This window comes from Gopherus flavomarginatus, chromosome 8 (genome assembly GCF_025201925.1).
Source record: "Gopherus flavomarginatus isolate rGopFla2 chromosome 8, rGopFla2.mat.asm, whole genome shotgun sequence".
NCBI lineage: Eukaryota > Metazoa > Chordata > Testudines > Testudinidae > Gopherus > Gopherus flavomarginatus.
This window is the reverse complement of record NC_066624.1, coordinates 103,069,848-103,087,580: the sequence shown is the minus strand read 5'-3', so window position 1 is coordinate 103,087,580 and position 17,733 is coordinate 103,069,848. Positions and strand designations below refer to the sequence as shown.

The 17,733-nt window shown below is 43.2% G+C and overlaps 1 protein-coding gene and 1 long non-coding RNA gene across 5 annotated transcripts in view; both read right to left on the bottom strand.

The window, feature by feature from the left end:
• Nucleotides 1–17,733, bottom strand: part of LOC127057248 (calcium-activated potassium channel subunit beta-2) — a 268,310-nt gene that overhangs the window by 120,512 nt on the left and 130,065 nt on the right. The gene's annotated exons all lie outside the window — the stretch shown is intronic.
• Nucleotides 4,632–5,242, bottom strand: LOC127057294 (uncharacterized). Its single transcript, XR_007776039.1, has 3 exons — nt 5,161–5,242; nt 4,996–5,047; nt 4,632–4,943 (listed from the first exon to the last, which is right to left on the bottom strand). It is a non-coding gene; the product is annotated as an uncharacterized LOC127057294 (long non-coding RNA).

Sequence of the window (17,733 nt, the reverse complement as noted above, 5' to 3'; positions counted from 1 at the left end):
CTGAACTGAACCAGAACACTCTTAGTCCTTCTTCCTCAATGAGGACTATCTCCCTGCCAAGTTTCAACTTAATACCCTGAGATGCTTCCAGATAGATCTTTTCAACAGTCACCAAGGTCACAGGAGATTTTTGTTATAATGAGTAAAATCTATTTGCTCCACTCTCTGCATTAAAAAATGGCTCAAATGTTTTGGCTCAAACTCGCCAGGAAAAAAATATCACCTTCAATCAGAGACTGACCCTGGAAAGCAACAGCTTACAAGGTCAACACTGGAAAGTTATGAGTGGGTAAAGACAGGGTCTGAGGGTGGAAATACTTTGCCAACCTTAAGTATAGTTTCTCCTAGAGTTCTACAATAAAGTTCTGCTGAGAAACACACAGTGCCTTGTTCTTTGAGGTCTGCTCCCCTGAAGGGTTGACAGGCGGTCAAAGTCTTCCTTTCACTCATTCAAACTAACACACAGATGGAAATTAATTAAGGTGAAACTCATTGCGGTATCTCTCATTTGGTTGCTAGTTTTCTGCTGGCATCTGTTTCTCCTGAGAGTTGAGCAAGGAGATTCAGCTTTAACCCGGCTATTAAGCAGGCCACCCCTCTGACTCTTCTCAGCTTTTAACATTCAAATTCACTCTGTTTCCAGAAAGAATGAGGGGAGTGGCTCCCATGGTGAATCCTGCTCCAGTCTATGCTAGTTAAGTTACTCATGTCAATTTCTTCCAATGTCAAGATTGAAAATCTACATGCATTTCCAGCAAGTAAAATGTGAATGATGAAGAGAAACATGAATAACTAATGCCATCTGCCTGAAGGGTGGATCTCCCCACAATGTGCCTGTGTAATTCTCATTAGTGCTAATGAGAACTAACCATATTCATCAAAGGCAGAATGAGCCCTTAAGTTAGTAGTATACCGTATGGATTATAAATGGGCTTTGCAGAACAAAAAATAAACATATTTTATACTTTCCTCTTTGTTACACCCATTGGCAATTACAGTACTGCTTAATATAATAATTTTTCTCCAAAGCTTCCTTGCAACTGTCTAAACTGAATTTGTATTAGCAAGTTTATACAAAGATATTAATTGTTATAACACCTAATGAATTCTGCTATCAAAGACGTCTTTTTAATAAAGATAATATATGTCAACGGAGCTGACATAGTTTATACTGGAGCAATTCTTGATTGAGTCCAGAGTAAATGTTCTATAATAAATTTTGTAATTGCTGTCAGTCTCAGTCTTAATAGCATGAATAGTCACTTAGCTTGCTAAGCACTGGATCTAATTCAATGGCTTGTGGTTTTTGGCATGATGCGCAAGTGTTCTCCAACCTTTCTTGTCTTTTGTTAATCTGCCTGTGACTAATTCACAAGTCTTTTTATATTGTTAGAGGGGCCTCTGCTAGTGCCTTCCCTGACCCCTACTGCTCACCTTTGTATGATTGATGCTACCTATTTTCACTGTGAAACGTGATCAACATACTCCAGTTTACCTTGTTGGATTACTGAATTTCTTGAGAAACAGCAGTTTTTCCATAGGTGGCATAAGCACATTGGTTTTATAGCAGCTGTGGGATTTTTTTTCTTTAAACCCACAGAACAGATGCCATCTCTTTTCAAAAGGCTCCAGATCGGACATCCTTTCTGGCTTTCACAGCCAGGTTGCTGTAGCTCTGGGCCAAATTACAGTCTAAAGATAAGCTTTGTAATATTGTGAATAAACTAGTATTGCCAGTTCATCCACTACCAGTGATGTCACTCTTTGTTGAGCCTATGCCAGGCAGATATAGATCTTCTAAACATGAACACAGCCTACTGTTTTATCAAGAAACTTATAGGCCTTTGAGTATGAGCTCACATCTGTGATCCTTGCTTGTTGTGGTGATGACTTTTCCCCCAGGCTGTTTCTGACATGTCCACAATTATTTCCAGAGCAAAGTCTAAATACTGTCTTCTGTATCTGAGATCATAGTAACTATATGTGATACTCAGGTCAGCAACTGGATTTTTAAAAATATCTATTCTTTATTGATGATATTTCTTGCAAAGAAATTCCCATATATAGGAAGGAGATCAATGTTGGCACGAATTAGTTAATGTGTGTGGCAAACTCAGAAGATTACTGAGAAGTACTAAATATTAACAAGAGCTGTGATTCTAATATGTGCAATGCAAACTCTAACTAAAATGTATGAGGGCAGTGGGAAGGCTATAGTACTGTATACGTGCAGCTCAGAGTCACCGTCCTTCCTCGCCACCTTATAGTCTCCTTTTTATTGTTCCTCTCTCTTGTTGCTTTAAATATACGTGCTGTCATAAACAGATAGTTAAGGGTTAATGCCTCCTTTCTTGTAAAGAGTTAAGAAGCTCAGTAAACCTGGCTGACACCTGACCAGAGGACCAATAAGGGGACAAGATACTTTCAAATCTTGGTAGGGGGAAGTCTTTTGTTTGCGCTCTTTATTTTGGGGGTTGTTCGCTCTTGGGCCTACGACGTCAATCCAGGCTCTCCAAATCTTTCTGAATCAATCTCTCATGTTTCAAACTTGTAAGTAACAGCCAGGCAAGGCGTGTTAGTCTTATTTTTGTTTTCTCACTTGTAAATGTTCCTTTTGCCTGAGAGGATTTTACCTCTGTTTGCTGTAACTTTGAACCTAAGGCTAGAGGGGGTTCCTCTGGGCTATATGAATCTGATTACTCTGTAAAGTATTTTCCATCCTGATTTTACAGAGATGATTTTTACCTTTCTTTCTTTAATTAAAAGATTTCTTTTTAAGAACCTGATTGATTTTTCCTTGTTTTAAGATCCAAGGGGATTGGATCTGGACTCACCAGGAATTGGTGGGGGAAAGGGGGGGGGATAGTTAAATTCTCCTTGTGTTAAGAACCAAGGGGTTGGATCGGTGTTCACCAGGAATTTGGTGAAAAAACCTCTCAAGGCTGCCCAGGGAGGAGAAGGTTTTGGGGGGATAGGAAGTGTTCCAGACACTGAAATTTCTGGATGGTGGCAGTGTTACCAGATCTAAGCTAGTAAGTAAGCTTAGCAGTGTCCATGCAGGTCCCCACATCTGTACCCTAAAGTTCAGAGTGGGGGAGGAACCTTGACATGTGCTCACTAGCTTACAGGTCTGATCCTGCAAGGTACTGAGTGCTTCATGAGCTAAGTAGCTCAGTAGGAGTTGTGAGTGCTCAGAACTTTGTTGTATCAGGCACTTAATATTTTCAGAGCAACTGGTTGAACGCTAATGTACCTCACTCATTTATCAAATCACATATCTTTGGGGAGAACACATTGAGCCAAACATGTTTTTGTTAAATTAATGTTAGAGGAAGTTACTGTACATTATCCTGCATGATTGTAGTAATTGACTTTACATTGAGCTAAAAAGCTAGCTGTTTAAGTAAAAGCCATTTAAAATCCCCAGATGGTTTTAATTACACCTCCATTGCAATATAGGGTGAAAAATCAAATGGAGAAATCAACATAATAGAAAAAGATACAGTTAGTGAGAGGTTCAGTCAGAAAAAAAGGTCTCTTGATTTCCAAACCTACTATATATGATATTTGTTTCTGGTTTTCCTGTATAATAAAATACAGTTGTAAACCATGTAAAAAGCATTACGTTAAAAAGAGAAAGCTCTTAAACCTACCAGGACAGGGAACCATTCTTTCCATATTTATATTGATGTAAATTTGGGATCACTACAACCCTCCCCCCTTCCCACAAATCAATCTGGAAAAGTTTGTGGCTCTCTACAAGCTGCAGAAGTCTTTGAGTTTCAGCAAAATGTTCACAGTCCCCACGATGTTTTTACTTTAACTCTCATTTCATTTCCATGACTAAACAGGAATTTCACATGGTGTCGTTACAAAAGGTTTAAACAGCTCTGAACTTGTTGCATTTCTACAGAAAACAAACAGCAACTCAAAATACAATGTATTGGTAAATTGCTTTAGACTCAAAATCTGAATGCAAATAATCCATCTGATCCCTCCAAGTTTCAGCCCTAGGCAACTGGAGATGGTGAGGTTTCAAAACCTAGAATAATTGAGGTGGGACAGTGGAAACAACGAAGAGACTCTTAGCTCTAGTCATAATCCTGGCTGTTGCAATGATAGAGTACAAAACACTGCCAGAATTCACTACCACATCAAATGTATTCTCATGAATAAGTTAGCAAATCTAATTGAATGTTAATTTTGCTATTGAAGATAAGTAACAATTGAGTTTTTGCTGAAAAATTGATTTTAAATATAAAAAGTCATATTCTTTCTATCCCTCTGAGTTTGCCTGAGGTCATTTATAATGCCTCCTTTACAATGCAGTTTTAAGCTCTTCTCCTACAATCAGTTTGGTCTGACAAGTTGAACAGCACACTTGTCATCTTCCAGAGGTTTACATAAGTAACACACTGGCAGTGGGAGGGATCCTGAACCTTTTAGGTTTTGTCTTTTTTAAAAATCAAAGCTTCATTTTCCAAGAGCATCATGGAAAACAAGAGGCCCATAGAACAGGGCAGCAGGGTCCTTCAACTGCGATATTCTGACAGATATTTAGGAACCTAAAAAAAGCTGCTTAGATTCTGCTGAATCAATGTGGCAAGTGTGCCTTGTTGACATTCTCTGGGGGTATGTCTACATCTACAATTTTGCAGCGCTGGTTGTTACAGCTGTATTAGTACAGCTGTATAGGGCCAGCGCTGCAGAGTGGCCACACTTACAGCAACCAGCGCTGCAAGTGGTGTTAGATGTGGCCACACTGCAGCGCTGTTGGGAGGCTTCAAGGGGGGTTCGGGGAACGCGAGAGCAAACCGGGGAAGGAGACTAGCTTCGCCGCGGTTTGCTCTCGCGTTCCCCGAACCCCCCTGCAAACCGCAGGAAAGGAGACCTGCTTGCTCGGGGATTCAGGGAACGCGAGAGCAAACCGCAGGGAAGGAGACCTGCTTGCTCGGGGATTCGGAGAACGCGAGAGCAAACCGCAGGGAAGGAGACCTGCTTGCTCGGGGATTCGGGGAACGCGAGAGCAAACCGCAGGGAAGGAGACCTGCTTGCACGGGGGTTCGGGGAACGCGAGAGCAAACCGGGGAAGGAGACCAGCTTCGCTGCGGTTTGCTCTCGCGTTCCCCCAACCCCCCTGCAAACCGCAGGGAAGGAGACCTGCTTGCTCGGGGGTTCGGGGAACGCGAGAGCAAACCGCAGGGAAGGAGACCTGCTTGCTCGGGGATTCGGGGAACGCGAGAGCAAACCGCAGGGAAGGAGACCTGCTTGCACGGGGGTTCGGGGAACGCGAGAGCAAACCGGGGAAGGAGACCAGCTTCCCCGCGGTTTGCTCTCGCGTTCCCCGAACCCCGCTGCAAACCGCAGGGAAGGAGACCTGCTTGCATGGGGGTTCAGGGAATGCGAGAGCAAACCGGGGAAGGAGACCAGCTTCGCCGCGGTTTGCTCTCGCGTTCCCCGAACCCCCCAGCAAACCGCAGGGAAGGAGACCTGCTTGCTCGGAGGTTCGGGGAACGCGAGAGCAAACCGGGGAAGGAGACCTGCTTGATTACCAGAGGCTTCCTCAGGTATGCTGGGATACCTACTTATTCCACGGAGGTCAAGAAAAGCGCTGGTAAGTGTCTACACTTGATTACCAGCGCTGGATCACCAGCGCTGGATCCTCTACACCCGAGACAAAACGGGAGTACGGCCAGCGCTGCAAACAGGGAGTTGCAGCGCTGGTGATGCCCTGCAGATGTGTACACCTCCTAAGTTGCAGCGCTGTAACCCCCTCACCAGCGCTGCAACTTTGTGATGTAGACAAGCCCTGGGACACAAAGGGGATGGGAGTAGCTCTACAGAGAGGAAACTAGGGAGATAGAACAGAGGAGGTCATGCAGGGAAATCTCCAAGGACCGATGAGCTTAGGCAGAGGTTTATGTTGAATTATTGTTTATGAGTTACTAATAAAGCCAAGACCCAGATTTGGACACTCGGGGTCTGTGTACTCTGTTAAGGATGGAGCAGTATCATTACCCATTCAAAGTACAACATGCTGTTGTAGTGACAATCTTGTCTTGCAAGCCTCTGTGTGCAAACTTTCCATGGCAACTAGGAGTCCTGATGTAAGCAGAGTCAGGATGAGCGCTACCCTGACATCTGGTGGTGAATTGTAGGGAATGTGGAAAGAATTCCAAGAATTTCAAAGAATGGGGAAAGATTTGCATTGGCATCCACCCCCCACTTAGCATAAGCCCACAGCAGACTGGGATGATTATTTTAACAGCTCTGGGATCCCCAATTTCTTTGTTATTGGGGCAGGAGGAAAAAAAAAGTTTGTCACCCTGATTGTGTGAATGGGGAGCTGTGGGACTGCTTTGTGACAGAGATGACTCAACCTCAGTTGGGTGGTACTTGCTAAACATGGGTTCCAAAACCCCATGAAGGGAGAGAGGTTGGGGACTGGTGTGTGTACCTGATGGTATGGGCCCCTTGTGAGGGCCTGGAACACTAATTGCACATTCTTCTCTCTCCACTGTTAAAGAGTAGAGCTAATTTTGATTCCATTAGGAGTCCATCTAAAAACTGCTGAGCTGAATTCACATTGAGCCAATGGTGTACCAATACCAGGCCTCCCCTACTAAGAGCTGAAATCACTGAAGGGGTGGGGCTGGGCTGAGCTGAGCTGAGATCACTGAGTGCTGTGTTAACCTGTGGGGGAGCCTGAAGACCTATTGTTAAGCGGCTGGCTGAGCGGAGCAGTTTGCAGTGTGTTGGAGCAGCCCATGGAACAGTGAGCAGAGTGAAGTGGTTTGCAGGGACAGCTGGAGGAGCGGCACAGCTGGTGTGGTGGAGCGGGTCGCGGTGAAGGCTGCAGCAGAACTTCACGGAGAGGTGGAGCAGTTGGCCCTGGCCCACGTAAGGTGCCCCTTAACAACCTGTGTGGACTCTCCCCCCCTTTCTCCCCACCCTTTCCACCCAGGCTGGGGGGGTAAAACTCGGCAGATAAACTCTTGAATTCTGGGGTGGCACTGACCAGAGACTTTTGGGTTGTTGGACTTTGAGGTAATTGGACTTAAGACCCTAAAGGGGAAAGTACAGTGCCAAATGTACTTGGAGGTGGGTTTTGTTTATGGTTTGTGTTATAATCCTGTTTGTGGTGTTTCTCCAATTGGATGCCACATTGTTTCCTTCCTTTATAAAAAGGATTTTGCTACACTCAGACTCCGTGCTTGCGAGAGGGGAAGTATTGCCTCCTAGAGGCGCCCAGGGGGGTGTGGTATGTAAGTGTCCCAGGTCACTGGGTGGGGGCTCGAGCCGGTTATGCATTGTGTTATTAAAACGGAACCCCTGGATACTGAACCCGGCCTTTGTTGCTGCCAACTCAGAGGGGCAGAAGGGTTACACTGGTTTCCATTGGAAATGAAAGTAACTAGTGGAAAGGACAATTCGTATCAGCTTTCCAGACAGCCTTGGCATTACCTCCAGATAATGCTGATGACAGTGCACATTTCTGTCGCAGGTCCCTGCCTTGTTGAATCTGGGGCGTTATATATGACAGCTGGCCAGAATACAGAAAAACAATTGCAAGTTTTCAGTTGAAATTTCCTCTCTCTCCACACAACTCTAGAAGCTGCTTTTCTTTCTGAGCGTGTTTTTTGTACCAAGTCAGCAGCCAAGCATGGCACCCACAATGGGAGGCTTTGCTGGCTCCTTTAGAGTTCTGGCTGGCTTTATGGTTGGAAATTCCAATCTCCTTTTCAGTCCTTGAAGCATCTAGTGGTAAAATGTGTATCTTTTCCAATACACATCATTATGCAATATCACAGCAAGCGATGGGACCCTGCAGACTCAAGCCATTGCTGAATCTACCCCTGGAGATGATGGCCATGGTTGTCCACGAAGTAAAATTTAAAGATGTTCAACAATTGGATAAGGAGCCTTTCCACTCTAGTTGACTGGTTTAAAAGAGGCTATGAGTGGCCCATTCTCTCCGAGGTTTCCTCAGATCTGGAATACCCACCCCAAGACCAAACTAAGCCCTAGTTTGCTGGCCTTCGAAGTGCACAAGCCACATCTGTTTGCATGGGCTGCAGCATACAGTGGGGTAAGGAGCTGTATGCGGGGGAGGAGAGTGTTATGTTTTGTAGGGAGCTGAGAGTTCTGCTCACTGTCAGAGGGAAGCTGCTATTTACTAAGAGTTTTGTTCTTGTAGCTTGTGTCAGGGATGCCCGGGGCCTTGGCTAGATAACCCTTTTAATTCTTGTAGAAATCCAAATAAATGCAAATAAAGAACAGTTGCAATCCTACAGAAGCTGGTAGTGGCTTAAAGTCATTAGCTGGCAGCTTGTTTGTTGGCCTACGTGAAAACTGATTAGGTGACCTCAGTCCAGTTCTCAGCAGACAGATGTTCAAGTTCCAAAAATCCACCATTGCAACCGATACTCCCAACAGCAGTCTCAGCAGAGACGTCACCTGCTGAACAGGCCCAAAGACTGAGATACCTTTTCTCACACAGAGGAAGTCATCCTAGAACACGGTAAGAAGGGACACAAAAACAAGGCTGAAAAAAGCAGAATGCACGTCTACTCTTACTGTGACTAAACAGCGAAATTCAGTCTCCAGTGCAGTGCATCTGAAACCTTTCACAGGCACTTTCAGGAAGACTATAACTAGACCTAGACACAAAAAGAAGAAACATTCAGCCATATCAATAGTTCACTAGGCTGTTACGTTCTGTCATGCCTCATGGAATAAGGCTTCCCCAAGTAGTTATTTTTGGACAGGAAGGTTCGACGTTTCCGAGGTATAATGACATTACATTTATTTTAATAGAATGATTGAAGCCAGAGGAGTAGAGCCCAAACTGTGTGGTCTGTGTGTATCTTATGGGCTGCAATTCTGATGCAGGATATTTCCTTCAATTTCCTTGCTTTTGTTGGTGCAAACTGCGCTCCTGATGATTTTCTGTAGCTTCTTTAGTTGTTTAACCATTTATGATCATTAGTGTCCATTTCAGCGAGAGTGTTCCAGACCATAACGAGCACAGCCCACTTTGTATTCTGAAACTGTTTCCTTAGCTGCACTGCCCAGCATTCTGAGTACTTCTATGCTACAGTTCATGCTCTGCATTATAGAAAACCTAATGGTAAATTAAACGCTCTATAGTTGAGGATTTCTGAGCCATTATCTTGGCTTTCTCGGTTTTTTTTTTGTGCTAAGATGACACTCTTTAAGTCTCCAAGACATTTTTTTGAAAAAATTAATTTGTGCAAGAGCAAGACTCCTGCATATAAAAAGCAAAATATACTCGACTCCCATTATAACCCCATCTGGCAGACTGAAACAGTTTTTGAGCAGTATAAAAATGCAATCTGTTAACAAGGAGGAGGTTTGTAATAAGCGGTGGTTAACATATTAGTCACCAAGATAAAATAGCTTTCTTTGTCTCAGACAGAACGTTCTAACAGCTAGCTTTGTAATGACAGAAGAGCGTCTATATCAGGAAGGAAAATAAACTTAAAGAGATACAGTTAGACAGCCAGTCCCTCTTTCTTTAAAATGATGTGAGGTGTATTTTAAGAGGAGGCTTCTGGCTAATTAAGACGCTGTTAATACAATCTTCTATTGGTTATTTTTCCACACTATTTGGCATCATGTGAGAGATTTACAAAATCCCCATTTCACATGTTTACAGATTGCCTCTTTAACATTTTGCTGCAAGTTCAGACTTCACTTTTCCCTCTGGTGCCATAAAAATTCATACCTTTGCCCACCAACTGTATCCTTTTTTTCAAATCAATGCCTGAAATACAAGAGCAGCATATTTTATTACACTGGGTTCTGCCTCCATTACACAGCTCTTGGTCTCTGCTGCGACAACTTGTTCAAATATTATGTTATCAGATTAGCATAATCAAAGTGGAAATAGCCCATTAAATATAGGTAAAGATACAGTGGTACGATCAGATGCAACGCACCTGTTTTTTCCGGCACATGGTGATAGATAGTCACCATGGCAAAGATAGATAAGAAAATGCTTTAAGGTAAAGGGAAGAAAATAGGAAACTATTTCCTACCTCCAATTTTAGTAGTATGCTCAGTGTTCTAAAATAGGCTCCACACATTTTTTTTCAGCACACTATACTGCCTGCCTATGGCACTTATGACTGCAATTACCGTGAATGTTACTTAATAATATTTTGTATTTCTACAGTGCCTTTCATCCCAAATCATTTCACCACTATAGACATAAAACACCCCTGAGGTGTAGCTGCCTTTGCAGAACAAAAGAACATAAGAATGGCCATAGTGGGTCAGACCAATGGCCCATTTAGCCCAGTTTCCTGTCTTTCAACAGTGGCCAGTGCCAGATGTTTCAGAGAGAATAAACAGAACGGGGCAATTATTGAGTGATCCATTCCCTGTCCCATCCCAGTCCCAGCTTCTGGCAATCAGAAGTTTAGGGACACCCAAAGCATGGGATTGCGTTCCTCCAATCCTAATATATCTTTTTTGAGAGAGGGTGACCAGAATTGCATTCAGTATTCAAAGTGTGTATATACAATTAACTTATATAGTGGCATTATGATGTTTTATGACTTCTTATCTATCCCTTTCCTAATGGTTCCTAATATTCTATTAGCTTTTTTAGCTGCTGCTGCACATTGAGCAGATGTTTGCAGAGACCTATCCAGGATGACTCCAAGATCTCTTTCTTGAATGGGATCAGCTAATTTAGACCTCATCGTTTTGTATGGATACTTGGGACTATGTTTTCCAATATGCATTACTTTACGCATTGTGACAACCAATCAGTGAGCAGCAATTGTGGGAGAATGCAAATTTCTGCTCAGGAAAAAATTTATGAAAAATGCAATTGGGATCTTTAATGTCCAATCAGGTCTTCAGTTTTGAATGTTTTATGCAAAAGACAACCCCCTCTTCTACCATAGTTCTCAGTTTAGCTAGCTTGGAAGAAGAAAGGTTGAGTAGCCCCTAATGAGATCTGAACGTGAAGCCCCAGAGAGCTTGGAAGTTTCTAAACAAGATGCTTGCACCACTATAGTCCTGATGCTGCAAAGAGTTATGCATGTGCTTCATTTCAGATATGTGAGTAGTCCCATTGATGCAATAGTAAGCGTGTTCATAAGTCTTAGAAGGATTATGGCCTAAATCATACCTCAGAATATTTATGCATGTATCTATATGCATGCATGTGTGTATCTCTCTCTATATACACATAATACACACATACACATAAACACATATGTTGTAATTGTTAGGAAGAATAATATAACTAAACTCCTTCTGAGATTTTGAACTAGACTGTTAAGAATTTCTGAGAATTAATGTGCTAAAAGTTATTCTGAATAAGGATCTGATCCCCAAAGCCTCGCTCAGTAATAATTAGTCCCACTATGGTCAAAGTGAGTGCAGTTGTTGCGCATTTTGTACAGAGGAATACTGGGAGTCCATGAGGTGTTTGGGCTACAAATGATTCCAAGTCTCCTCTTCTAGGCTTTCCTGAAAAAGGTTGGAATTTCATCACTGGTGGTTGGAATTTCATCACAGATTTTCGTTTCAGCAGGAAAGTTAGAGAATCCTTTGGGTCCATTTGTAGAAAACATGATAAGGACATTTTGGAAGTGAAAAGAATCTGTTCTGAGATGGCTATAAAATGCTCTACAATTAGCTCAAGATTTGCTTCCCTGTGAATACAATCCAGACCCTCCAGGAACAATCACAGGCAAATAGAAAATCTAATGGCTAGAAATAGCTGACAAGAGTCTAGAGCTGTGATCAACATCCAATGTATTTTGCTCTGTGAATAGTCACAAAATCATGCTTAGGCAAAATGTCATTACTCTCGCTGACAAGTTCTACCTTTGCAGGGGGACCTGCCAAATTCTGTCCCTGGGCAAAACTGTGACTGTTCCATGGTTATAATTTTGATATCATCGCAGAGAAAGTTTGGCATCTAGGAATGTGGGACTAGTTGCTGGAAAGCCATAGTGCAGGGCCCAGCTATGTTAGACTTGACTACTGTGAAACCGCTAACATAATATACATAAAACAAAGAACACCAGCTTGATCATGACTACAGCCTTATCTATAGACACTGCAGTAAAGTCTGCAGAGTTTGCAGATAAGACTAGTGCACAGTTGTGTGTGAAAATTGCTCCTCCTTGGGCCAGATGGTGGTGTTGCACCCCAGGGCTATTCACTCTTGGGGAGGGGAGGGATATTGGCATGTTTACCTTCCTCAGGGGTTCCACTAGAAGAGGACAACTTTACTGTATGTCTGGGCTCCACAGGCTCCCACTTAGGGTGACCAGATGTCCCGATATTATAAGGACTGTCCTAATATTAGGGGCTTTGTCTTATATAGGCAATTATTAATACCCCCCTAGGCCCGCCAAAATAAAGTGTCTTGATTTTTCACAGTTGCTATCTGGTCACCCTATGCCCACTGGTGGAGCCTGCTGATTCAGCGCATCCTGAATGCCATGGCTGTGCCCCTCCTTGACCTGTGCTGCCCACATATGGTGGTGTGCTGGCTGCTGGCCAGCCAGGAGTTCCAGGCGTCTTGCACAACCTGGGTGTACTTTCCACCACTGCAGGCCCATAGACTTCTAAGAGTGGAACCAGTGGATTAGCATCAGTAGATTAGCACCATTAATTCTATTGACAGTAAAATTCTTTTTCCACACACAGTTACCCTGGTCGATGAGACTAGTGTCACAAACCTATCTGATCTTGGATGCTAAGGACCAGAAACAGGGGGGATCAATTGCAAGTATCATGCTGAACATGATGGAGTGTTACTTTGCCTTGTTACTTGAACAAACCCTCCTTTGCAGGGTCATCATTCATTTGTTGCTCTTTCTAGTTACATTTTGTACTTCAAACAGGAGATCACCAGACTGAAAGAATCTCTCTGTATAGGTTCCTGGTACCAAATAAAGGAGGATAGTGGCAAAGATCATACTGAAATGAGGCTTGTAACCCTAGGGAGAATAAAACATTAGCCAAAGAGGGTCCACTTCTACCCACTGAAGCATTTGGAAGTTGCCTGGATGCATCCAAAGGCAGAATAAGATCTAGGATGTTTATCAATTACAGTAAGAAGGGGCACTCCTAAAATATGCAAGGCCCTGACAGGAAAGTGACCAGAGAACATTTGTTAGAAATCACTGTCAGAAATGGCATTCCAGCACCTACATTGTTTTCTGCTTCAGGGGCCCTAATATGTTTCATGGCTGGGGGGTTGGTGTGTTTGCTGTATCACTATATAAGTGAAGGAAGATCACAATTCTCTCTCCAGGTTGCTTTGCATGTCAACTGCACTATGAAAGAACCCTTTCCTGTGATTTCTCTGCTGTCATTAGGTATTTGACTTTCCAATTTCACCTGAAAAAAGTGTCAAGGCTGTGAAGTCACTTTAAAAAAACAACCACCACCCCAACATCCATATGTAAAGCTGCTTTATTTTACTTCATTACTGTGTTCTCTGGACCATATTCTCCTTTGATAGTGATGGCATTGGAGGTAAACTTTAACTAGACATTAATGTAATGGTTATTGAGCTGTACACTGAGTGTCTTTGCACCCATTAACAACATAATCAACATAACACTGTTAAGCTGCCCCACAATTATAATGAATCAGTGAGACAACGATGTTCTAACTGGCAGAAGAGCACTTTCAAGACGTGATAAAAATATGTTATCAGTGAAAGGCATAATGAGGATAGATCCTATAAACACCGGGGGAGGGGGAGGCACAGTTAGGTTGTGTTCTCTCCACAAGCTATTTCCATGACACTGTGTAGGCTCAGATGACATAATCGGGTGCATATGCAGAGCTATGCTACATCTGGATGAGGAATTATTCTTTTTGCACATCTGGAAATCAAGTCCAGGCTTGGAAATTTTTTACTATATTCTTTATTGCCTCTATCTTAACTTTTAGGATACTGATGTGTCCTGGAGGCATATTGACACCATAGGGACTGGCCAGTGCCTTGGTTTGGGTGGTGGTGGTAACTACATTAGGTTAGGGAAGAAGGAGTATCTGTGTCTAAAAGTCAGAACAGGCCAGCTTAAGATTCCAAGATGGAGCCACTCCCATCCACTCTCCACTCCCACTGTCAGCAACCTCCCATTCCTGCACGGTCCAACCTCCCCATACTGTGGTCCTGCCCTCTGCAAAATACCTGCAGTTTACAGAGGTGGCAGTTACCAGGGGTTGGAGCTTCCTAACACACAGTCAAAGCAGCTTTGTGCTGGAAGGAGAAGGAGAAGATGGCTCTTTGCCTGCTGAGATGGGAGAGGTGAGCAAAATATGATGGAGGTGGAAGGGAGAAGGAGCAGAGGGGAGGGGAGGATAATTCCAGGGGTAGGCCAAGGATGGAGGAGAGAGAAGGGAGGTAAACTAATCTGACCTCACTCCCTCCCATTATAGCCACATGGCTGATTATAATCATCTTTAGGGACCTAAAGGTTAAAGTGCAGTTCCACGAAATCAATCCCCAGGCATTCAAGGGAACTGGATTTGTTTGGAAGCATTAACCTGAGGAATTGCTCCATCTAAACTTGTTTTGATTTAAATGGATGTTCTTAGGGATTGACTTTTCGGGACGTCTATGTTGAAGTGGTTTTTTTATGGATACATGGTGCATTCCTTCGACTTGCCTTATGTAAAGAGGCATCTTCTGGGATTTCACCTAATCTGAGATGTTTTAACTGAGATTCACCATCAGCAGCAACAGTTTGTAACTACCCTTTCCCTAGAAAGCCCTGAAGGAAAAAACATTCAGAGTGAAGGGCAAGGAGGTCCTTTATCAGAGGAGACTGCATTCCAGGGTTGACCACATTCTGACTCTGAAGGGCAAACCTGACCTCCAGTTATATCTATGCACACCCCTTGGCTTCAGTGTGGTTTCACTGGTATTAACCATGGATTGAACCCTGTAACTACCAAAAGATAGTGGCTATTTTCCACCCCACCACATTAACAAATAGTACAGACATTGAAATACATGGGTATTTCATTTCCCAGATTCCTGTGGGTACCACAGGGTGGCAGCTAGGGATCTCTCTATATTCTTATTCTGGTGCTTACCTCTCTACTACCTGAGTGCCTCCCAAGAGTACATCAGTAAATTGAGTAATAAATAGAGAGGAAAGGGCAGAGCTGGGAATCAGGAGAGCTGTTCTTTTTGTTCCAGGCTCAGCCATGGGCTCCCTCTGTGACAGTGTGGAAGCCACTTTAATCTCTTTGCACTTCGATTTCCCCATCTACAAAATGAAGATACTGCTACTTGCTGTGCAGGTATTTTGTATGAGGCTGGATGCTTTTACAACAAAGCACGTTTCGATCCTTTCATGGAAGGCACTGTGTAAGCACAAAGTATTAATTGCCAGACAGTGTAAATATCAGTCCTCTGTGGTTGAGCCACACGTTTCTGAATGACAACAGGATAACACACAGCAGCCAGACATTCAGGAGTGACAAAATGAAATTAGGGGTTAGAAGGATATTTTCAATCCTAAAAGAGTGTGTCAGCCAATCAGTGACTGATATCCCATGCTGTAGGAGATGCAATCATTCTTCATTCATTTGGAAGTGGCTGGGAGCCCTTTCCTTCTCCTGGAGACAAAGGTGCTCACTAGTGTCAAATTTCTCTATATAAATTCTTCTATAAACATTCTTATGTGTAGTGGCCCTGGAAGAGGAGTTGGAGGGTAGCACACAAGGAAACAGCCAGGACTCAAAACACAGTGCAGTTCTGGTGTCTGAGAATTTGGGGACAGAGGGAAAGAAGCTCTTAATGAGATGATATTTTCTGAAACACATATATGTCGGTTCTTGTGATGCTTCTGTCCATCTTCCAGCTAATCTCATTTGGTTGCTGCTACTACTTCCTCACCCCGTATGTCTCTGCCTATGTTGCCATGACTGTTTAATGATGGGAATGGGCTTCCTGAACTCTAAGTCTAATATTTATATTAATATGTTCTCAGTTCCCCTCCCGTCTGAGAATTCTACTGCTGTCCTCACTCCCTTTCCCTTTGCAGTTCATATTTAGCCCTATTAGTTCCATGACAAAAGTCCTGAATCTGAATGAGAATATTAGAATCATAGAATATCAGGGTTGGAAGGGACCTCAGGAGGTCATCTAGTCCAACCCCCTGCTCAAAGCAGGACCAATCCCCAACTAAATCAGCCCAGCTAGGGCTTTGTCAAGCCTGACCTTAAAAACCTCTAAGGAAGGAGATTCCATCACCTCCCTAGGTAACCCATTCCAGTGTTTCACCACCCTCCTGGTGAAAAAATTTTTCCTAATAGCCAACCTAAACCTCCCACACTGCAACTTGAGACCATTGCTCCTTGTTCTGTTACCTGGTATCACTGAGAACAGTCTAGATCCATCCTCTTTGGAACCCCCTTTCAGGTAATTGAAAGCAGTTATCAAATCCCTCCTCATTCTTCTCTTCTGCAGACTAAACAATCCCAGTTCCCTCAGCCTTTCCTCATGAGTCATGTGCTCCAGCCCCCTAATCATTTTTGTTGCCCTCTGCTGGACTCTTTCCAATTTTTCCACATCCTTCTTGTAGTGTGCGGCCCAAAACTGGACACAGTACTCCAGATGAGGACTTACCGATGTCGAATAGAGGGGAATGATCATGTCCCTCAATCTGCTAGCAATGCTCCTACTCATACAGCCCCAAATTTCATTAGCCTTCTTGGCAACAAGGGCACACTGTCAAGTCATATCCAGCTTCTCGTCCACTGTAACTCCTAGGTCCTTTTCTGCAGAACTGCTGTCTAGCCATTTGATCTCTAGTCTGTAGAAGTGCATGGATTCTTCCGTCCCAAGTGCAGGACTCTGCACTTGTCCTTGTTGAACCTCATCAGATTTCTTTTGGCCCAATCATCTAATTGGTCTAGGTCCCTCTGTATCCTATCCCTACCCTCCAGAGTATCTACCTCTCCTCCAAGTTTAGTGTCATCTGCAAACTTGTTGAGGGTGCAGTCCATGACATCTTCCAGATCATTAATGAAGATATTGAACAAAAACAGCCCCAGGACCGACCCTTGGGGCACTCTGCTTGATTCTGGCTGCCAAATAGATATTAAGCCCGATGATCTAGCCAGCTTTCTATCTACCTTATAGTCCATTCATCCAGTCCATACTTCTTTAACTTGCTGGCAAGAATACTGTGGGAGACCGTATCAAAAGCTTTGCTAAAATCAAGGAATAATATAGTCCAATATATCATCTAAAAAACAGGACCATGGCATATGTGTCTAAATATTAGGGGTATTTTGCCTTTCTAGCACTTATTTTCCATCTGGCACAGCTCTAGTTGCATCCCTTTGAAGTTACATGTGTAGCAGACAAGGGCCAAATTACAAGTGGGGTACTGAGTACAGCTGAGTTTAGTGGGAGCTTTGGGTGTGCAAGGAATGCAGGATTAGAGTCTAGGTGGAAAAAAGGGGTGCTACAAATAGGTGGTAATTAATAGTTGAGAAACAGTCTGGAATGATTTTTTTATCATCATCAGAGGCCTCTTTCTAAAAATACCTCTCAGTGAAACAAAGCTCTTTCCCTGACAGGCATCTTCCTTTTCTTTTTAACAAGCAGAAAACATACTGCTATGGATGGAAAATATGAAACAAAGGATGTGACAACTATTTTCATATTCACAGGCTCAGAAAACCAGCTACGTTGCAAAACTTCAA